Source organism: Astyanax mexicanus, chromosome 8, assembly GCF_023375975.1.
Source record: "Astyanax mexicanus isolate ESR-SI-001 chromosome 8, AstMex3_surface, whole genome shotgun sequence".
NCBI classification, from domain to species: domain Eukaryota; kingdom Metazoa; phylum Chordata; class Actinopteri; order Characiformes; family Acestrorhamphidae; genus Astyanax; species Astyanax mexicanus.
In genome coordinates this window covers 46,641,994-46,661,907 of record NC_064415.1, presented here as the reverse complement: position 1 = coordinate 46,661,907, position 19,914 = coordinate 46,641,994, and positions in this window count along the sequence as shown.

The window sequence follows — 19,914 nt, the reverse complement described above, 5'->3', positions numbered from 1 at the left end:
TGTTTGGTTAGCTTAGCTGCTCTGAATTAGAAGGAAAACATGGCGACACCCCTGTTTCTTACTAGTGTCACGTAATGCACTTTATAATCCGGTACACCTTAAGTTTGAAAATAGAACATTTGTTGAAAGTGCGCCTTATAGTGCGAAAAATATGGTATGCTGTAAACCAGTTAATAGGGCACCTCAGCTCTAGCCTATACCCACTTCCCACAGGGGCCGTCAGGCATTTTGTGTTACCCCTGCCCCCTCCCTCCCTCCCAACACCCCAGACAACTCCCCAATCACCCCCCCCCACCCCCCCCCCACCCCGGGTGGTGGACACATCTTATGGGACTGCTCTTCCTATAGCTGTGATCATACACCTTTAATACAAGCAATTTAATACAACACATTCATGATAGCTGAAAAAAGTAGGCATTACAGAAACACATATACTCTCAATTGCAATGTCTTTAATGTAGAGATGATCAATTAAAGTGCCATTTTCAGTGGTTGCATCTTTACAATTTGAGTGTAACCATCATGCTGCATCATTTCACTCACTGTATTGGACACAAAAAGGTTTTCATTGAAGTCACCCATAATAATTTTTCCTCCTGCAAACATGTCAATGACACTGATTACATTTGACAGCTTGTTAACAAATGCTTTTAAACTGTATGAAGGTGGTCTATACACAATTGCAGCTGTTGAGTTCAGGTGGGGAATAGCACTCTATGTTCATACAGGGTAAATCAACAAAACTACAGTTGATCTGTGTTTTGTAATGCACACCAACACCAACATGTTCTTTTTCTTTCAACTTAGCAAAGAGTTCCTCACTTTTGTCATATGAAACAGACCTTGGGCTGTTGCAGAATGAAAATCCAATTATTTGTAGATCATTTTCACTATGACTTGACTGTATCCATGTTTCTGTCATGCAAATAATATCAGCTTCCATATACCTTTTGTCTTGTTTTATGTCTTCCAGGTGACATGACAACCCTTGAACATTGTGCAGAAGTACTCAACAAATTAACATGATAATGATGACAGATGTGTTTCTCTAAGTGGCTCAACAAATGTGGGCATGGTTTGCATGAAACTGTCTATATCAGGTTTTGCATAAATAGCTGTTTCATTGAAATATTCTATAATGAGACCTTCCAGAGAAGTCACACGACTTAATGCCACATATGCTTGTCCAGGTGCAAATATCTTTTTAAGTGACACAACAGCTTTATCCACAGTTAGACCTTGTACTTTGTGAATAGTGCAAGCCCAAGATAATTTCAGGGGAAACTGTCGTCGTATGCCACCACTTCTTGTGACTCTCTCTTCTTCTGGTTCAATTGGTGTAGCCTTTTCCAGTCCTGGTTTTAAGGCTGGCCGTTTTGCTCGTAAGGCTCTACCAGCTCTTTCATTGTCAAATGTCACATATACTTTTGTTGGGAAATCTTCTCCAGGATTAAAAGGATTAAAAAAACATTGATGTTTCAGATGGACTTGTGAAGGGTGCTTTTGGTACAGTTAGTGATATATCACTTTTACTTTTTGAAAGTGTCCAGTTTTCGGGTCTCTCTCATAATCTTGTGTTCGAACAACTATAGTATCTTTGCATGTCTTGAGAAGCATTTCTCTATTATGGTCATCAACTTCATTATTTGTTGCATAAATATGCAAATTGGTAGTCATGTGTTCTTTACCAGTTTCACACTGTTTCAGAATACTTATATCTTTTTCCAACAATGGATGAGACTTCTGTCGTTTCCTTAATCGATTGAGCAACTGTGCGAATTCCACATCTTTCTGTCTCATTATCTGAATTAACTCAGCCAAAGCAAAATGGTCTTGCCATAGATTAATTCCCACATGATCAGCATATAAAGCTTTACCCTTAACTGGATTGGGCTGATAAAAGTCTCCAACTGTGATGATAGAAACCTTTCCAAAAGGTGAATAATCTCCAGTTTGTTTGATCTGCCTCAGTCTGCCATGAACATATGCAAGAAGTTTGTGATCAACCATTGAAATTTCATCAATAATTAATATATCGAGGTTTCCCAACTTTGATATAAACACATGAAAGGGTTCTGGAGTGTCACCACGTGCCTTTTTTAAACACCAGTGTCCGATTTTATAAAATATCTGGGACTGTGTCTCATTCATTGAACGTAGTAAAGCCATAGCTTCTTCCCTGGGCATGTTATGAGGATTATCCTGTAATGAATAGATTTCCTTGGGAAAAAGGTCAGGTATAATGTCACTGTTTTCAGTTATTTCTGGAATTTCCTTCTCTTTCTGCTCAATGCATTCTAAACGTTCACGTTCAGTCTCTGGACAAAGTTGTGCCCATGAATCTTCCATTGGACCATGTGCATCTAGGTCTTCCTGAGCTTTGTCTATGGAGTCACTCTCTTTTTCAAACATGGCCATGTTCATGTCCACTGTGACTTTAACTGAGACAAGTTTGTTATCAGAATATTTCACAAACCCAGTTTCATAAAAGTCCTGATATGTCTGGAAAATTGATGGTTTTAGTTGTGATTTTAGGTAGTGAGGCAAAAACAATTCTAAAATGCTTTCATAATATTTCTCTGGATTTTTTGTTGGTGAGAAACGAGGGATATCGAATCACAGCAGCTTCTGTTCGTGACCTTTTCTTAGCAAATCCTGATCCTTTCAAAAGTTTGATGCTGTCACTGGATGAATGCTCCGATTTTGACAATATTTTATATTCTGATGTAATCTTTGCCAGACACATTTCTTCAAATTCCTTGCCCTTTGGACAGTAATTCACAGATAATGCGTTCCGAAATGGTGATTCTTGTATGTTTAAAATGGAAACAAAGACAACACAATAAATTACAAAGAAATACAGTTCAGTCCACACCCCCTCTCTTTCGCCATGTGGCCATGCCGTGAACCGCAACGTGAGGAATTAAGGTGAAATTAAGTGTACAAGTGGGTTGTGAGCGAAGCCATGAAGCACCACTTGCTACAAAAAGAAAAAAAGAAGGAAGAGGCTAAACTAAAAACAGATGCTCTTCCAAAACTGATAAGCTTTTTTTAATCAATTAAATACTAAAAATATTTAAAATGAATAAAAAAGTAATTAATATAAAATAAAAACTCATTTAAAACACAATCAAAAGCTATCTAATAGTGCACAGAATAATATCAGTTTCAGTTAGTTTCAGTTTCAAATAATTGAAACAGCTCCCCAAAACCTCTACCTATCCTTTATATTTGACAATATTTGATGACTTTACAGGTCCTCACCCATCTTAATTTTAGTTGGTATATTATTTTTAGCCTCACGCTGAATTTAGCTCCGTGCTGCGGGAGGGAGGGAGGGAGGGGGAGAGAGAGAGCGCAGCGCAGCACATTTTGCCTGATTTCTCTTGATTAAATATCAATAAACATGTGAATTTTATACCTTTTAATAGCATATATTTTAATTCACTTGATAGGACCTTATTTATTAAAATGTTTTTTTTATCGCAATGCCGCGCGCGCTTTCCTTTTGACTGACGTGCACGTTCCTTATGACTGACCCTAAACTGTTTGATCCAGTTGTTATATTATATTATATTAATACCATTTTAATGTTTTTTGTTTCTATGTTTTGAAATTCGTTAGATTATATTTTGGGTTTATTTTCGTTTGTTATTTTTCTAATAAAAATAGAATTTACATCATTTATTTTCAAAGTACCGTGCCCAACACTGGCTGACAATGAGCAAGTTTCCTGGCACAACCAGCATGAATGACATGAAATGTTTAAAATAAATACAGACATGTAGAAAAACGAAGATGAAGACAAGCTGTAACCTAGATATAAATAATAATAGGATAATAATAATAGAATAATAATAGAATAATAATAAATAATAGAATAATATGCCAATTAGGCATATTTGTAGCAGTAGGGTATTTTAATTTTCATCCCTGACTCTAATTCATTGAAGTTATATACCTGATTTGATCTTTTTCTGTACAATCCCTGCTAAAGTTTTAGGTGAAGGAGACCCAAAGAAGGTCAGTGCATGCTGGAAAAAACAAAACAGTGGGTGTGGCATCGCGATGGTTACCATCCATTGCGATGTTGGGTCATAAATGAGGATGGATGATGATATCATCCATCGGCACAACCCTATTTCTCGCATATTAATGTTGATGGGCCCCCTAGCTAAATTCGCCTTGAGCCCCCAAATTGCTAAGTCCGCCACTGGTCACCAGTTGGAACAAATTGCACTTTGCGAGATGCCTGTTTTAATTTCACATTCGTAAGACGATACACACTTTCTTGAGCTGAAACTTCACGATTATGCAAGAAAACACTGCCAAGTTTGCGCATAGTTTGTTTAGCATCAAGATTACCTTGCTCTGATGCTTCTTTTTGTGCATGTGACAACAACAGCCCCATTTCTCTCTCTGCTTTTGATATGTATGAGATGATATAAACAATACAGGAATATGCATCAACTACAAACTGTATGTCCATATTTGCATTCCATGCTTTTAGAAGATCTCTGTTATACTGATTTACCCAAACATCACATGGTTTCCTCTTCAACACGACACTGGTTTTCTTGGACATTGTTTGATATGCTGCTTCAAAGATTTCTTGATTTATATCAAGTGAAGCAAATAAAGAGTCAACAGAGTCAAATGTGGCCTCAGTATTTAATAAAGCATTCCTGACTCCTTTTAATATTGTACTTGCTAATTCTACTTCCATCGTCTTTGTGGATTTGCTAGCTTTTTCATTTTCATCATTATTGTCATTTTTATGTTCCTCAGTCTTACATCGTGTAATAAATGTTCTGTTACTTGGAGGACGTGGAAAGTTAAATCTGCATGTAGTTCCCTTTTTCTTGCATGTTTTTGAGTGTCTCTTGCTGTGCATCTGAACTTGTGACACTATGTCATGCATTTCTTTGTCCTCATCTGAAGGCATTTCACATGTGACATATTGATTAATAAACTGACAAACACGAAGGTCATCATCTTTGTCTATCTGTGGAGCATCTTTTACCCAGAAAAGACAATGAGTGTGAGGCGATCCACGATTTTGGAACTCAACTCTCATGAAAAAATCTGTTATTTGTCCAATTGGTTTGGCTTCAGACATGATGACATCTTTTAGGAAACAGTGAAATCGATGGTCAAACATTCTAGCAGCAGTCACAGGGTTACTTTTCAGCAGGTGACATCTCTCTGACCAATCAAGCTCATCAGCTGATACATGTTTTCCTTCTTGTTTCAGAATTGTTTGCATGAGTTCTGGCCACCGGAGGTCAGCAGAGGAAAATGAAGCAAACCACGTTGGAATTCCTAGTTGTCTTACCATTGCAAACAAATCTTTCTGCAGGCTTTGCCAGAACACTAGAGTGCCTCTGATGGGTTTCAAGAATTTATAGCCTTTGTTTGTCAACATTTCCGAAGTAACTTCAGATTTCTGTGTGGAATGTCCTTTCCTCAATGCTATGGATACATTTGATACAACCTGATTTAGTTAAATACTGACCATAAAAGATAAAGTCAAATTTTTTTGCAAATCTTCCATATGCATTGAGTATTCTTGAATTCAAATATTGACATAATGTCAGCCTTTCTGGTCTTGTCTCATGAAAAGTACTTGTGCCTTTAGGAAACAGAACTGGGAAGCATTTGGCCTCATTTGACTCATCAGTTAATAGCCTGACTGGATTATTTCCTTCTGCAGGTGCTACAGACATGACCCCATCAAAATGCTGATCCAGAACCTCTTGTGCTACATCAACAGGTTGTAAACAAGTATCCATAAACATGCCATGTTGTTGTCGGTCAAGAAGAGTTTCATCCATGTTCTCATCCTCATTGGTATTGTCAGTGTCTTCCTCATTACCAGCTTGTTCACTTTGGTCATCACAGTCATCTGCTCCTGCAGTGTTGCTCATTGTATTAATCCAACCATTGTTGAATTTAACATCACTGTAGAATTTGTCATGCATCAGTGCATTTTTAATTTTCTCTGGGTGGACAAATTCATACTTATAATGTCCCTTGTATGTCAACTTTCTTTTCAATTTCACACGGATCATGAGATCAGCATTTTCTGATCTTGGTAAAAGCTCAGCTGCATCAGCTACATTTGATGGCACACAGGTTATTGGGCCTACGACAGAGCTCTGTGATCCTTTTGGAAGTGGCACAATCTTCATGAATGAAATGAAGCAGCAGCTTGAATTTCAACCTCTGTGGCCTATGTTCCAGTATATTTTATTCTGCTGCTACTGATATAATCAGAAAGAGAGCTGTACCCTTCCCTGAGATGATTAACATACTGAGCCTCATTTTTTTCCATGTGTCTCACAACAGCACGTCTGATTTGTAAGTGCTCGGTTTCACTCCCAGTGATTGAAAACGGCAGACATCGGAAGAAGCAGTTCCCATCACCTGTTATCCTCTGCGTTTCACAAGGTTCTCCTACTGAAACCAGTTCACTCAGTTGTTTCTGTGTGGATTCACTGTACACAACATTGAGCTTCAGACACATGCTCTTTTGTTTCTGTTATTGTTATTGGACTGAACTGAAACTTTTCACTTTGAGTCAAGCTCATAAACATGACATCAGAGTCACTTGTGACAACCTGATTGGCTAGTCACATGTTTAGCTTTTCTTTTGGCCGTAACTTGCGGTCTAGTATTTAAGTTCAAACTCTGTTGAATTGTGCAAACATCAAGTTTAGCTTTTACAGCTTTACTATGTAGCAGGCTGTTGCTTACAGTGCTGCTTGAAAATTCACCTTTCACTGTGTTCATTTTATCTGAAGTACCTTTCAGCTTGTTCCTCACATTTACACCCTCAGTTACCTGCATGTGTGATTCAGAAGTCTGCTGCCCCATGTCATTTGGAACAACTACAACACCAGTTACTTCAAACGGCTGACCTTCTGCTTGCAATGACAAACCCAGGATTGTGATGTGGTCGAGAACTGACTCCAAGTTAGCATGACAGGCTAGTAAACTTGAACCTGTACCATCCAGTGCACCGTGAGTGTTTCGTGCATGCGAGTCAATAATGGCATACCAAGAATCTTGTTTGATGATAGCACATGTATTCACTTTTATCGTAAATAGACAAGCATCAAACTGAGATAGCACTCTTAAAATAGCTTCATCATGTGACATGTAGACATTCTCCATTTCCCCATAATCAGTAACGCCAAACAGTAGAACAAACATGTCATCACTGCAATTCAATGCAAACCTGTGACCATTAAGTGTGTACTCCGTGGGCAAATCTCTAATAAACAGGTAACCTGAAGCATCATGAATCCTGCCTGCATCTCTTATGCTGTTATACAGTTTGTCACCATTCAGGAGGACATTATCCACATCTGTTGCAGTCCACGTTCTTCAGCTTGGACATCAGTATGGCTGTAACACTATTAGCACATTGCTTGTTACTGTTCCTACCAAACTGTGGATGCTGCTGGTTGAAGGAGCTACTCACGGTCAGTCTCTGGGAACTCTGAACACACACAGTTGAATTCATAGGCTTCTTACAAAAAGGTGTCTGGATTATGCCAATATTTTCATGACATTTTGAGCCAGAGGCAGGTTCATTAGGTTTGATGTGCAGAGCAAGCTTGTAAGACTTTGTGCCAGAGGCGGTTTGATTAGGGCATTGGTAGGACATCGGTAGGCATTGTTAGGAGGATTGTAATGCATTTGGTGCAGCTTCTTAATGGGAGAAGGCAAGTCAATGACCTTTTTTTCATGGGCAAAAGGCATAAACCCGTCAGTCAGAGCCTTTTGGGTTTGGGGATGAGGCATAACCCCGTCAGTCACTGATGAGTCACTTTTAACAGTGGCCTCAGAAACTGGTGTGCTGTGGTTCACAGGAACAGAGTCAGTCAGGACCTTTTGGTCAAGGGGCAAAGGCATAACCCCGTCAGTCGGGACCACAGCCATGCCAGCAGCTCGACCACGCGGGACCGCCATCCTCTCCTTCGCCGCTGACGACCGCCGTGAAGCCTTGGTACGGGGCATCTAGGGGAGAAAAACATTGTATTTTACTGATGTGTTAATAGCAATATGCAAAAATAGTTACTTTAATTTGTTTTTAACTTTTCCAATATCTTTTTTAAACACCTTAATATATTAAAGACTGTTTCAAACAACAGCAAAATCAACCTAATAAATAAAACATCACACAATGACAATTCATGCAAAAATAGTTACTTTTATTTGTTTTTAACTTTTCCAATATCTTTTTTAAACACCTTAATATATTAAAGACTGTTTCAAACAACAGCAAAATCAACCTAATAAATAAAACATCACACAATGACAATTCAGCAGTGTAGTCACTTCAGCAATGTGGAACTCTATATACATATGCAGAGATGAGTGTTTTAATAGCTGATTAAACTTTCACACTTCTGAAAACCAATTACAATGTCAAGTTGGTCCCGTCACACAGTATGCAGATTAAATATCAAAATTACTATCACATAAGAAGACACCCAGTAAACAAAATATTTTGGTAATAAATAAACCCTGCATATATCAGCTAAATAGTTCTACTCATCAGCTTCACTATTTGACAGTGTGTGTCTTCTGGGTTGTGTATGGAGCCTCCACAGTCTTCTTGCTACATGCATGGCAGAACAGCAGTTCAAAACGATGAGCGTTTGACCAACTATCACATGTTAAATTGTGATATGAGCTACTGGGTACTGTCAGCATCAGTTTTACACATAATTCCTGCTGAAACCCTACTTTTTGTCTTTTTTACGTCTTTTTAATTCTTGCTTAAACACTATACTACACTACACAGTTCAAACAATGAGCATTGTGAAAAATAATTTAACCTACAAACATTTCGTCCAAAAACATAATGCACAAAAATTAAAGCTTTGTCAATGTCTGCAAGATCATTCTGTATATTGCATGCTATAAAGGCAACATATAAAAAATCCTACACACAGCTACATAGTTAGTGTTAATTTATAACAGCTAACTAAAAACTAAAATACTTTACATAAAACATACCTTAAACAACTGGGGAAGTAATAGAAGTGCCCATCCACAGAAAACAAACACACAAAGAGAGGGGACAAAATGTTAATTCTATTCAGTTTATTTATAAATATATTTTCAAATAAGCAAGCACTGATCGTCATCTAGCTTTGCATTTCAAGTTTGAATAGACTTAATATTAAGCCAGATACCTGGCTTTCAGAAAACAAACATTTACATGCAAACCACCTTATGTTTATCTTAAAAAAACTGTATTTAGTTCAAGCTATAATTTGTATAAAATAAATTTGTAAAAAAAAATGAAGATTTAAATACTGTAGCATATTCACAGCTTGTGAATATGCTACAGTATTTCACACATTCCATGTCCATCAAACATGTACCTATTCATAGTTTACAAAATACTAAATAATTCGAAGTTATACAGAGTCCACAATACGTAACAACAGTTGACGTGTTGTCAGCAAACCCAGTAGCCACATGGGGCATATAATCAGTAGTCATTACCTAGTAGTCTTACCATAATAATTTCTCACTTAGCAATTTAACTTGTTAAGGCAATGCACTACTTACGTTCACTTCACTGTCTATAAAAATATGCTTGCAGTTTTCTAGTAGCCACATAATTTGTGTTTATAATCACATCAACCTTCACTACAAATTCTGATAAAAATAAGGCTAACCAGTGTTTATCACAACAGACTAACACACATTCAACAGGCCGTTCCCAGAAAACACACACACAAGACAGTTGTCAGCAGAGGGAAGCATGAAGTGCTGTAAGATTTTCTGGTAGAGTCTGCACTCATTTTGGACTTGACTCACTTTGGATAACACAGTGGACCAACACCAGCAGAAGACATGGATCTCCAAACCATCACTGACCATCAGTAAATGTTACATTTCATTTGTAAACCAAGGAAGCAGAGTCTGGAGGAAGTGGGAGAGACACACAGTCCAAACTGCTCAAGGTCTAGTGTGAAGTTTCCACCAATCAGTGATGGTTTGGAGAGACATGTCTTCTGCTGGTGGAAGTTAAAATAGATCACTCTTTGTGTAATAAAAATATAATATATAATATATGAGTATCATATTGTACTGAATTACTGAAATAAAGTTACTTTTCAATGGTATTCTATTTTTGGAGTATATGTGCAACTGAACAAGCAGTCATAGTCATGCAGCTTTGCATCTTACATTTGATTACATTCTAATTATACACATTTATAAATTCACAGTGAATATCTACTACCAAAAATAATCAGTATGTATACTTTTACAGAAGGAGAGTTACAAGAGTATGCTTTTTAAACTACTCCACCAGGAAAACCATCTATTAAATCTGGCTGCATTATAATTTTTGTCAAAATATATATACACTTACTACATACTGTCTCTGTATACAGTTTATTTAATATGTTTACAGTTGTGTATCCAGAACCAATGTTATGGAGGATCCTTTAAAATAAGTCAATCTGCAAAAAGTGTATCGCCTTTAAATCTTAAACCCCCCTTAAATCTAGCTGTATGTATTTAGTACATACTGAAGTTAGGGAATGGTTGTGTTGTGATCTCTCTAGACTCTACACCAAAATTAATGTAATTATTTACAAACTGATTACAATTACTTACAAAAATGATTAAACGCACTAAACGCATTAAAATCACTTCTTTTTCTAACACAGTAAAAACATTGTAAACTACTTTTTAATTGTTAATTTACAAAAACATCGCAATATCAAAACCATTCTATGCAGGAACAAACAGAACGTCTTACCTCTAATGAGTCAAAATGGAAAAGGAAATGGCAGACATTAGGCGGCGGAAACAAGGCCAGACAAAAAAAAAAAGTTAAAAAAAAGTTTGCTCTGCCAGGTCCTCAGACCATAAAACATTCTGCACTACTAGAAGAACAGAATATTGTTGTAATCAACCCAACTATTAAAATATTACAGTGTGTGATTCTCACAAGTCTTTTTTTTACTTAAATGTCAACTATTTATAAATATTAATTTTACTCTAAAAATTGTAGGTTTTACAATCTAAAACACGTAAAATCATCAAATAATGTTCTTATTACTTGAATAATACGTTTTCCCACACTCCCTCTCAACACTGAATCTTTTAATAACTTGGTGACAATTAAAAAGAGTAAATTAAGAGATTAAAAAAATTCAAGAGATCAAAAAATTTAAGAATAATTAACATAAAATAAATACATACATAAAAATAAATATCTTAATATATTAAACTGTGGATAAACTCAAATGTTAATTTCTTTATTAACATTGTATGATTTTTCTTTATTTCCATATTTCCATAACTATTTATTTCTGCATTCATTTTTTTCCTTATTTATTTTTTTCTGCTTTTCCTTGTCCTTATATGATAATGAAGGAGCTGTCCAGCAATGATGTAAAATGCCTAGCACTGTTAGCATCACCATCTGTGACGGTTGTATTCCTGAAGCTGAATTCAGCTACCATTAGGTAGCTGAGTGCTGCAGGTCGTGACTGAACCGAGATCACGTGAAATATACGCTTGGTCCACGATATGACTCATTTGGGTTTGGATCCAGGCTGGAGTTTGAGCACCCCTGTGCTAGCATAATGCTAATTTAGGTTCTATTTTACATGTATTTGCCTAGCGCTCGAGAAGAGTCCAAGAGCTGAAATGTCATGGTGAAGGTCGGTATCGGACCTGGTCAGAGAGGCAGCTGCTCGCCGCGATGAAATGGATCAGAGTTTTTATTACAACCTAAGTAATCTTTATATATCTCATTCAGTAAACAGCCACGTTCAGACCAAGTTCTCCAGCGCTAGGCAAACCTAACACCAGCTGAATTCAGCTTCAGGACTACGACCGTCACAGGTGATGATGCTAACAGTGCTAGGCCCAAACAAGCCTGTCCAATAGGAACGCTGCTAAGACACTGTGACACCATTGCTGGACAGCCCCTTCATTATCATATAAGGAAAAGGAAAAGCAGAAAAAAATAATGCAGAAATAAATAAATTGGGAAATAAATTCAGAAACAAATGAATGCAGAAAAAAATAGTTATGGAAATAAATAAACAAATGAATCAAAAGAAAAATCAAACAATGTTAAGAAATTAACATTTCAGTTTATCCACTGTTTTATATATTAAGATTTTTATTTTTATGTATATGCATTTATTTCAATATTAATTATCATTATTCTTTAAAATTTTAATCGCCATATTACTTTTATTGAGTCATTTACTTACGTTTTTATTTATGTATTTATTTATTTATTTTTAATTTTGGCAGTTTTGGTCCTCCATAGTGCAGCATACTTTTGTTCAGTGTTGAATTGTTGTTTGTACTGGAACTGTGCTTCCTGTAGTGCAATGAGTTATCATTTTAATATACAGAACTAGGCAAAATATTTGTTTAAGTAGATTATCAAAAAAATGTGCATTAAACAAGCGAACAGTAGAGAAATCAAGTGACAAACCTGCATACAGCATGTAAGAAACAATATAGCAGAAATTACATATATAGCCAAATATTTGTTGTAAGTATTTTTAAAAATTTTATTTGCTGAGGTAGAGGTATTAGTGCATTAGTCTGACCAAGTTTCTGCAAATACACAGCCCTACTGACTAACCAGTGATAAATCAATGGCACTTTGAAAAAAGGTGCAGTCTGGCACAACAACTAAATGTTCAATTATTGTATGTCCAACTACTCTGCAATGCTTTGTGGATCTTCTAAGAAATTAGTGAACTGGTGGAAACTTAAGAACATATGGATGTTATAGGTGAGTCCAAGGGTGCATGGGTCAATTTAGTGTTATACTTGGAAGCCAAGGTGTTGGAATGACTTACAGAGGCTGACTCTTATACTTGATAGCAACATATTGGAACAAACAGCTGATTATGTATAAACTGGGTGGTCATGGTGTTGGCAGACTGGTTCTAATGTGCACAGGCAACTTCTACCCTTTAACAATTGTATTTTGTTTCCTCAATATTTTAGGTATCACAGCATATGGAACATTTTTTTCTCCAGAACATAAATCATTTGTTTCTTAAATTGTGTTCATAATTTGATCAAGATCTGATCAAATTAAACCATTACTTCAAGTTAACAATATTGATTATGTTGTGGGAATGATGTAGATGCGTTTCCCTAAAACATAGTATGTTTGGAACTTTCATAGTCTGAAGAATAAAGTTGAATTAACAGAATATATCTGAAATATAGGCAACAGATATCAGATATATGTTTTTGCTAAGTCAATATTTTATTTAATAGCAAATCATTAAAAACATGTAAATTTAAAAAGTATGCTATATGTAAAAATTAATAAATATAAATACAATAAATGTAAAAATATATTTAAAAAGGTATGTGTAACTTTTTTGATGTCTAAAAAGAAAAGTTGGTACTGATTACAAACAAATATCAAAAGACAAATCAGTATTTTATTGAACATATTTTTATTCCTTGAGAGCTTATCAAAAGATAAGAACTGACAGAAAGGAGGCTGAACACTATGCTGTACACGAGACTGCTCATGTCTATACATCTAACCTAACGGGTTTATCCCACTGAGCCACAAAAGGACACTAACTCTAAGTATCAGCACTGGTATTCCTTATGGTGTTTAATTTATTTACTTTTATTTTTTAATATTTTATAAATAGTGACTATAAATGCATTAGAATTGCTTATATTTCTTTTTTTAATGAAAGCATTGGTGTCACGTCTGGTGCTGTTAGCTCCTCGGTCCCTTCCACACCCAGCTTTAACGGAGGCTCTTAGGTCAACAACTACACTACCCAGAATGCACCACCCGCTGACATCACGCACACACCTGATCACGTGACACCTCACCTGCTTCCTCCAGGAAGTCCCGAATACTGATTACTGGCACTATTTAAGAGCACACCACACACACACTCACGCCGCGTATTGTAGGTTCTCCTCTTTACAAAGCGTTTCTATATCTCTTGTCTCTGTTATTCTCGTGTATGACCTTGCCTTTGTTTTCTCGACGCCGATTATTGCCTCTGATATTGGATTTTCTGTGTATTACCTGGACTGTGTATCACTACTGCCTCTTGGATTACCTCTGCTACTGGATATCTCGTGTATGAACTCTGGACTGTTTCTCGGTTATGGTATGTTTTTTTCCTACGTTGCTCTTGTTTATGGTGATTGCCTGTTTTTCTGCATCGACCACGATTTACCTCTGTTTATTTTATAATAAACACTGTTTTATCAGTATCTGTACGTGTCTGCATTCTGTACAAACCATGACCGAATACGCGGTCGTTCAAAATCAGATAACAGATACTGAGGCTATTAGATCTGGTTTAGCCAACCAGGGTAGGCTACTCGGTCAGCACCAGCAAATGCTCGCGGGTGTGACCCAAGCTGTTTCTGAGCTAGCCCGCCAACAAGCTACACAGCAGCAACAGCTTTCTGAGCTGCTAGCTCACCTCAGAGGCTTAACTGAGCCTAGCCCTACCCCGTTAGCTGCCCCCAGTATGCCCAACGAAAAATCCTCTTTGTCTGTTTTTTTGTATCTAAACCGGAGTATTTTGATGGGGATCCGGAAAAATACAGCGGTTTCCTTTTGCAATGCTTTGTGTTTTTTAGTAATTCACCGCCCACAACCGATAATGCTAAGATCGGTTTTATTATCTCCCGACTTTCTGGTAAGGCACTAGAATGGGCTACAGCTATTTGGGAGGAAGTGTCTAGGGCTAGTTACGCTGATTTTTTGACCCTGTTTTCGATCATTCTCGCTATGGACAGTCAAATGGAGAACTTTTGCTGGCTCTCAATCAAGGTCAGAAGCCGGTGGCTTCCTACGCTTTGGAGTTCCGGACTCTTGCAGCTGGTAGTGGATGGAATAACGCAGCTCTGCTTAACGTATTCAGATAAGATAAGATAAGATAAGATAATCCTTTATTAATCCCACAATGGGGAAATTTACCATGTTACAGCAGTGCAGAGTAAAGGTAAACAGGTCAGGAAAAGGTAAATACAAATAATGATAAATCTATATATACAGAAAACCTATTGTAGGAAAATATATAAAGAGTTTAAAAAATTATATATAGTAAAAGAAAAAAATATATATACATCTAGTGCATAGAGATATGATTATGGTAGGGTGGACCAGTATTATTGCACAAGAGTAACAGTGAATAAATATCAAATAAATAATAGATAAAAACAAAAGTGAGAAAAAAAAATATTGCACATTAAATAAATTGCACAAATGATGATCACAGTACCCGTAGTGAGATGGATATTGCACACGGTAAGCATTACAGCTACACTGAGTAGTATGTAGGTTTGTATGAAGTCCTGAGATAGTAAACTAGTGTTTACTGGGAGCGCGGTGTGTTGTAAAGTCTGATGGCGTGTGGAACGAAGGACCTGCGGTATCTCTCCTTCACACAGCGTGGGTGCAGCAGCCGGGTACTGAAGGAGCTGCTCAGTGCTGTCAGAGAGTGATGCATGGGATGGGACAGGTTCTTCAGCATGTTGTTAAGCTTAGTCCTCATCCTCCTGTTTCCCACCACCTCCACTGGGTCCAGAGGACACCCCAGGACAGAGCTGGACTTCCTGATGATTCTGTCCAGTCTCTTCCTGTCAGCGGTGGAGATGCTGCTGCCCCAGCAGACCACTCCATAAAAGATGGCTGATGCCACCACGGCATCAAAGAAGGTCCTCAGTAGTGTCCCCCGCACGCCAAAGGACCGGAGTCTCCTCAGGAGATGCAGTCTGCTCTGACCTTTCCTGTAGAGAGCAGCCGTGTTGTCAGTCCAGTCCAGCTTGTTGTTAAGGTGGACACCTAGGTACTTGTAGGACCTCACTATCTCAATATCCGAGCCCTGGATGTTCACAGGCACCGGAGGAGAGTGTTTTGGTTTTTCCTGCGTTGATCTGCAGGCAGTTCCTCTGGCACCATTTCACAAAGTCCTGCGTCAGTTCTCTGTACTCCTTGTCATCTCCATCACTGATGAGTCCGACGATAGCAGAGTCGTCTGAGAACTTTTGCAGGTGGCAGCTGGCAGAGCTGTACTTGAAGTCTGCAGTGTAGAGGGTGAACAAGAAAGGAGCAAGAACTGTTCCCTGTGGAGCCCCCGTGCTGCAGATGACCATGTCAGACTGACAGCCCTGCGTCCTCACATACTGCAGTCTGTTAGTAAGATAGTCCAGAATCCAGGTGGTGAGGTGATGGTCCAATCCTGTGACCTCCAGCTTGTCCTTCAGGAGCATGGGTTGGATGGTATTGAAAGCACTGGAGAAATCAAAGAACATGATTCTCACAGTACTCCCAGCATTCTCCAGGTGGGACAGAGATCTGTGTAGCAGGTGGATGATGGCATCTTCCACTCCAATGCCAGGTTGATAGGCAAACTGAAGTGGGTCCATTGATGAATTCACCAGGGGGAGAAGGTGGATGAGGAGCAGTCTCTCCAGGGTCTTCATCAGGTGAGATGTAAGTGCCACTGGCCTGTAGCTGTTGAGGTCTTTTGGATGCGGGGTCTTTGGAATTGGTACCACACAGGATGTTTTCCACAGCTGTGGAACCCTCCCTAGCCTCAAGCTCAGGTTAAAAATGTACTGGGTCACAGTGCACAACTCGTTGGTCTTCAGAACGTTGGCACTTGGTCTTCAGAACTCTTGAGCTGATGCCATCTGGACCTGCAGCCTTTCTGACCTTGATCTTCTTGAGTGCACATCTCACCTGGGATGTTGTGAGTGTGAGGCTGGATTGTGGGGGCTGAGTGCTGGAGCTTGTGTCAGCAGAGGATCTGTCTGGTGGTGACTTTGGGTTGAGAGAGGGAGGGGTGGGTGTAGGGCAGCATGCTGGTAGTGCCAGATGGGGAGATTTCTGCAGTGATGTTTGTGCAGTGGGGGGAGTAGGTGCATGATCAAACCTGTTGAAAAACAGATTGAGTTCGTTTACCCATTTTTGATCCCCCACTGCCTGAGAGTCAGGTTTCCTGTGGCCTGAAATAGTTTTGAGGCTATTCCAGACTCTGCTGACATTATTGTGCTGCAGTTGGTCCTCCATCTTCCTCCTGTAACTGGCTTTACCATCCCAGATCTTTCGTCTTAACTCCCTCTGTGCAGATTTCATTCTGTCCTTGTCACCTGATTTAAAAGCCCTCTTTTTCTCCTTCAGGAGAGCTTTAATATCAGGGTTGATCCATGGTTTGTTGTTGGAGAAACACCGCACAGTTTTGGTGGGTACAGTGTTCTCCACACAAAAGTTGACTCAACTCAATGCGGACTCAACCCTGATATACAGAGGGAGTTAGCCTGCAGAGACGATTCACTTACCTTGGATCAACTAATTTCTCTCTCTATTCGGTTGGACCAACTTTTTTCACGCCGCCCCAAGACCAGCTCACTCACTCCACAAGCTCCTGTGACTTTGCCCCGCACTCCCACACCAGAGAAAGCTGCGCTGTCTGCCCCAGAGCCCATGGTCAGAAAACCCAGCTAACTCCAGAGGAGCGGCAGCGCCGGATCCGGCTTTATTTGTGCCTTTAATGCGGGGAGCCTGGTCATTTCAAGGCTGAGTGTGGTCTCCTGACCCGACCTGTGAAAGCTCCAGCCCTGGGACAGCGTGTGGAGTGCTCTCCACGCACTAACGTGGTACGTAAGCAAAACTCAATTCTTCGTTCTAAATGTTTCTCATTACAAGTAAATGTTATGTTACCTGATGGTATGCTCTCTGTCCCAGCGCTTGTAGATTCCGGGTCGGAAGGGAACTTCATCAGTCTGGACCTGGTTAAGGAGCATGGCGTACCCACCCGAGAACTTCTGCGTCCCCTATCCATTCATGCTGTGGACGGGAAGACGGTTCGCTCCAAGCCAGTTACTCTGCAGACGCTACCCATCACCCTACAAGCCAGCGCTCTTAATTTTGAGGAACTGCCACTATTCGTGCTTCCCAGCACCGAGCATCCAGTTATCCTGGGCATGCCATGGCTCAAGCCCACAATCCCACTGTCTCCTGGCGCGATGGGGATATCACAGTTTGGTCTTCACACTGTCATAAGAACTGTTTAGTTTTGGATAGCCTTATCATTCAGTCCACTTCTGTGGAAAGTCCCGAAGTTTCTGACCCCCCTGTTATTCCCACTGAATATTCAGGTTTTTTTTAAGTGTTTAGTAAAGATAACGCTACTAAATTACCTCCTCATCGCTCCTGTGACTGTGCTATCGACCTAGTGGAGGGTGCCACTTTACCCAAAGCTAGAGTTTACCCCCTCACTCTCGATGAGGAAAAGGCTATGACTGATTACGTCACCGAAGCTTTAGCTCAGGGTTTCATTCGCCCGCCGAAGTCTCCTGTCGGTTCGGGTTTCTTCTTTGTGAAGAAAAAGGACGGGGGACTGAGACCCTGTATAGATTACAGAGGTTTAAACGCTATTACTAAGAAGTTTGCGTACCCATTGCCCCTCATTCCATGCGCTCTTGAGCAGTTGCGTAACGCCACCTATGTACCTATGTATCTCATTCAGCAAAGTTTAGTTCAAACACCACCTCCGGAGGGCTGTCCTCCTCACAAGACTTATGTACCCGTACAGTTTTGCGACCGACTCATTGGCTGGGCACATTCTGCCCTTACTTCTGGTCACCCTGGGGTTACACGTACGCTACAGCTGATTTTAGCTCGCTATTGGTGGGAAACCATGCGAGCTGACTTACAATCATTCATCGTTTCATGTTCCGTTTGTGCACAATGCAAAACACCCAAAACCCTTCCAGCTGGTAAACTATGTCCTCTGCCTGTTCCTGAAAGACCATGGTCACACATTGCTGTAGATTTTGTTACAGATCTACCTGAATCAGATGGTTACACTACCATTCTCCCAGTCGTAGACAGATTTTCTAGGGGAGTTAAATTTATCCCTTTTCCTGCACTACCTAATGCTCTTCAGACAGCTCAAGCCATTTATACACACATTTTCAGACATTTTGGTGTCCCAGAGGACATTCTTTCTGATAGAGCCCACAATTTACCTCCAGAGTTTGGAAATCCTTCTTTGAACACTTAGGTGTCCACGTCAGTCTCACTTCTGGGTTTCATCCCACCAGTAATGGGCAATGTGAAAGGGTTAATCAGGAACTAGGCAAATTTCTGAGGCTGTATTGTTTTAAATATCCTACTGATTGGTCACAGCACCTCAGTTGGGCTGAGATAGCTCAGAACTCTCTCATCAACTCCACATCTGGTCTCACTCCTTTTCAGTGCATTCTGGGGTACCAGCCTCCGTTGGCTCCGTGGACAGCGTCGTCTACTGAGGTACCTGCTGTTGACGACTGGATGAAGCGGAGTGAGCAGGTGTGGGAGGAGACGCATCAACAAATTTCAGAGGTCTTACGCAAGTATAAGGAGCAGTCTGACAGACACCGAGGTACCACCCCCCAATACCAGCCCGGAGACAGGGTGTGGTTGTCGACCCGGGACTTGAGGTTTGAAGGGTCCTGTAAGCAACTTCTGCCTAGATATATTGGCCCATTTAAATTTTTGTCTTAAGTTAACGATGTAACTTATGAAATTGAGTTGCCTGCTCAGTACAGAGTGCATAACTCGTTCCATGTTTCTCTGCTCAAGCCCCTTGTCCCAGGTCCGCTTGCTGAGGGTGTTCCACATGACGTGCCGCCCGCGGCAGTGGAGGGGGAGGATTCGTCTACCTATGCGGTTCGAGAGGTGCTGGATTCACGCAGGCGTGGCGGTGTGCTCCAGTACCTTATAGCCTGGGAGGGTTACGGCCCTGAGGAGCGTTGCTGGGTTGCCGCCGGTGATGTGCTGGATCCTGCTCTTTTGGACGAATTTCATGCCCGTCACCCTGGTAAACCTGCTCCTAGACCCTGTGGGTGTCCCAA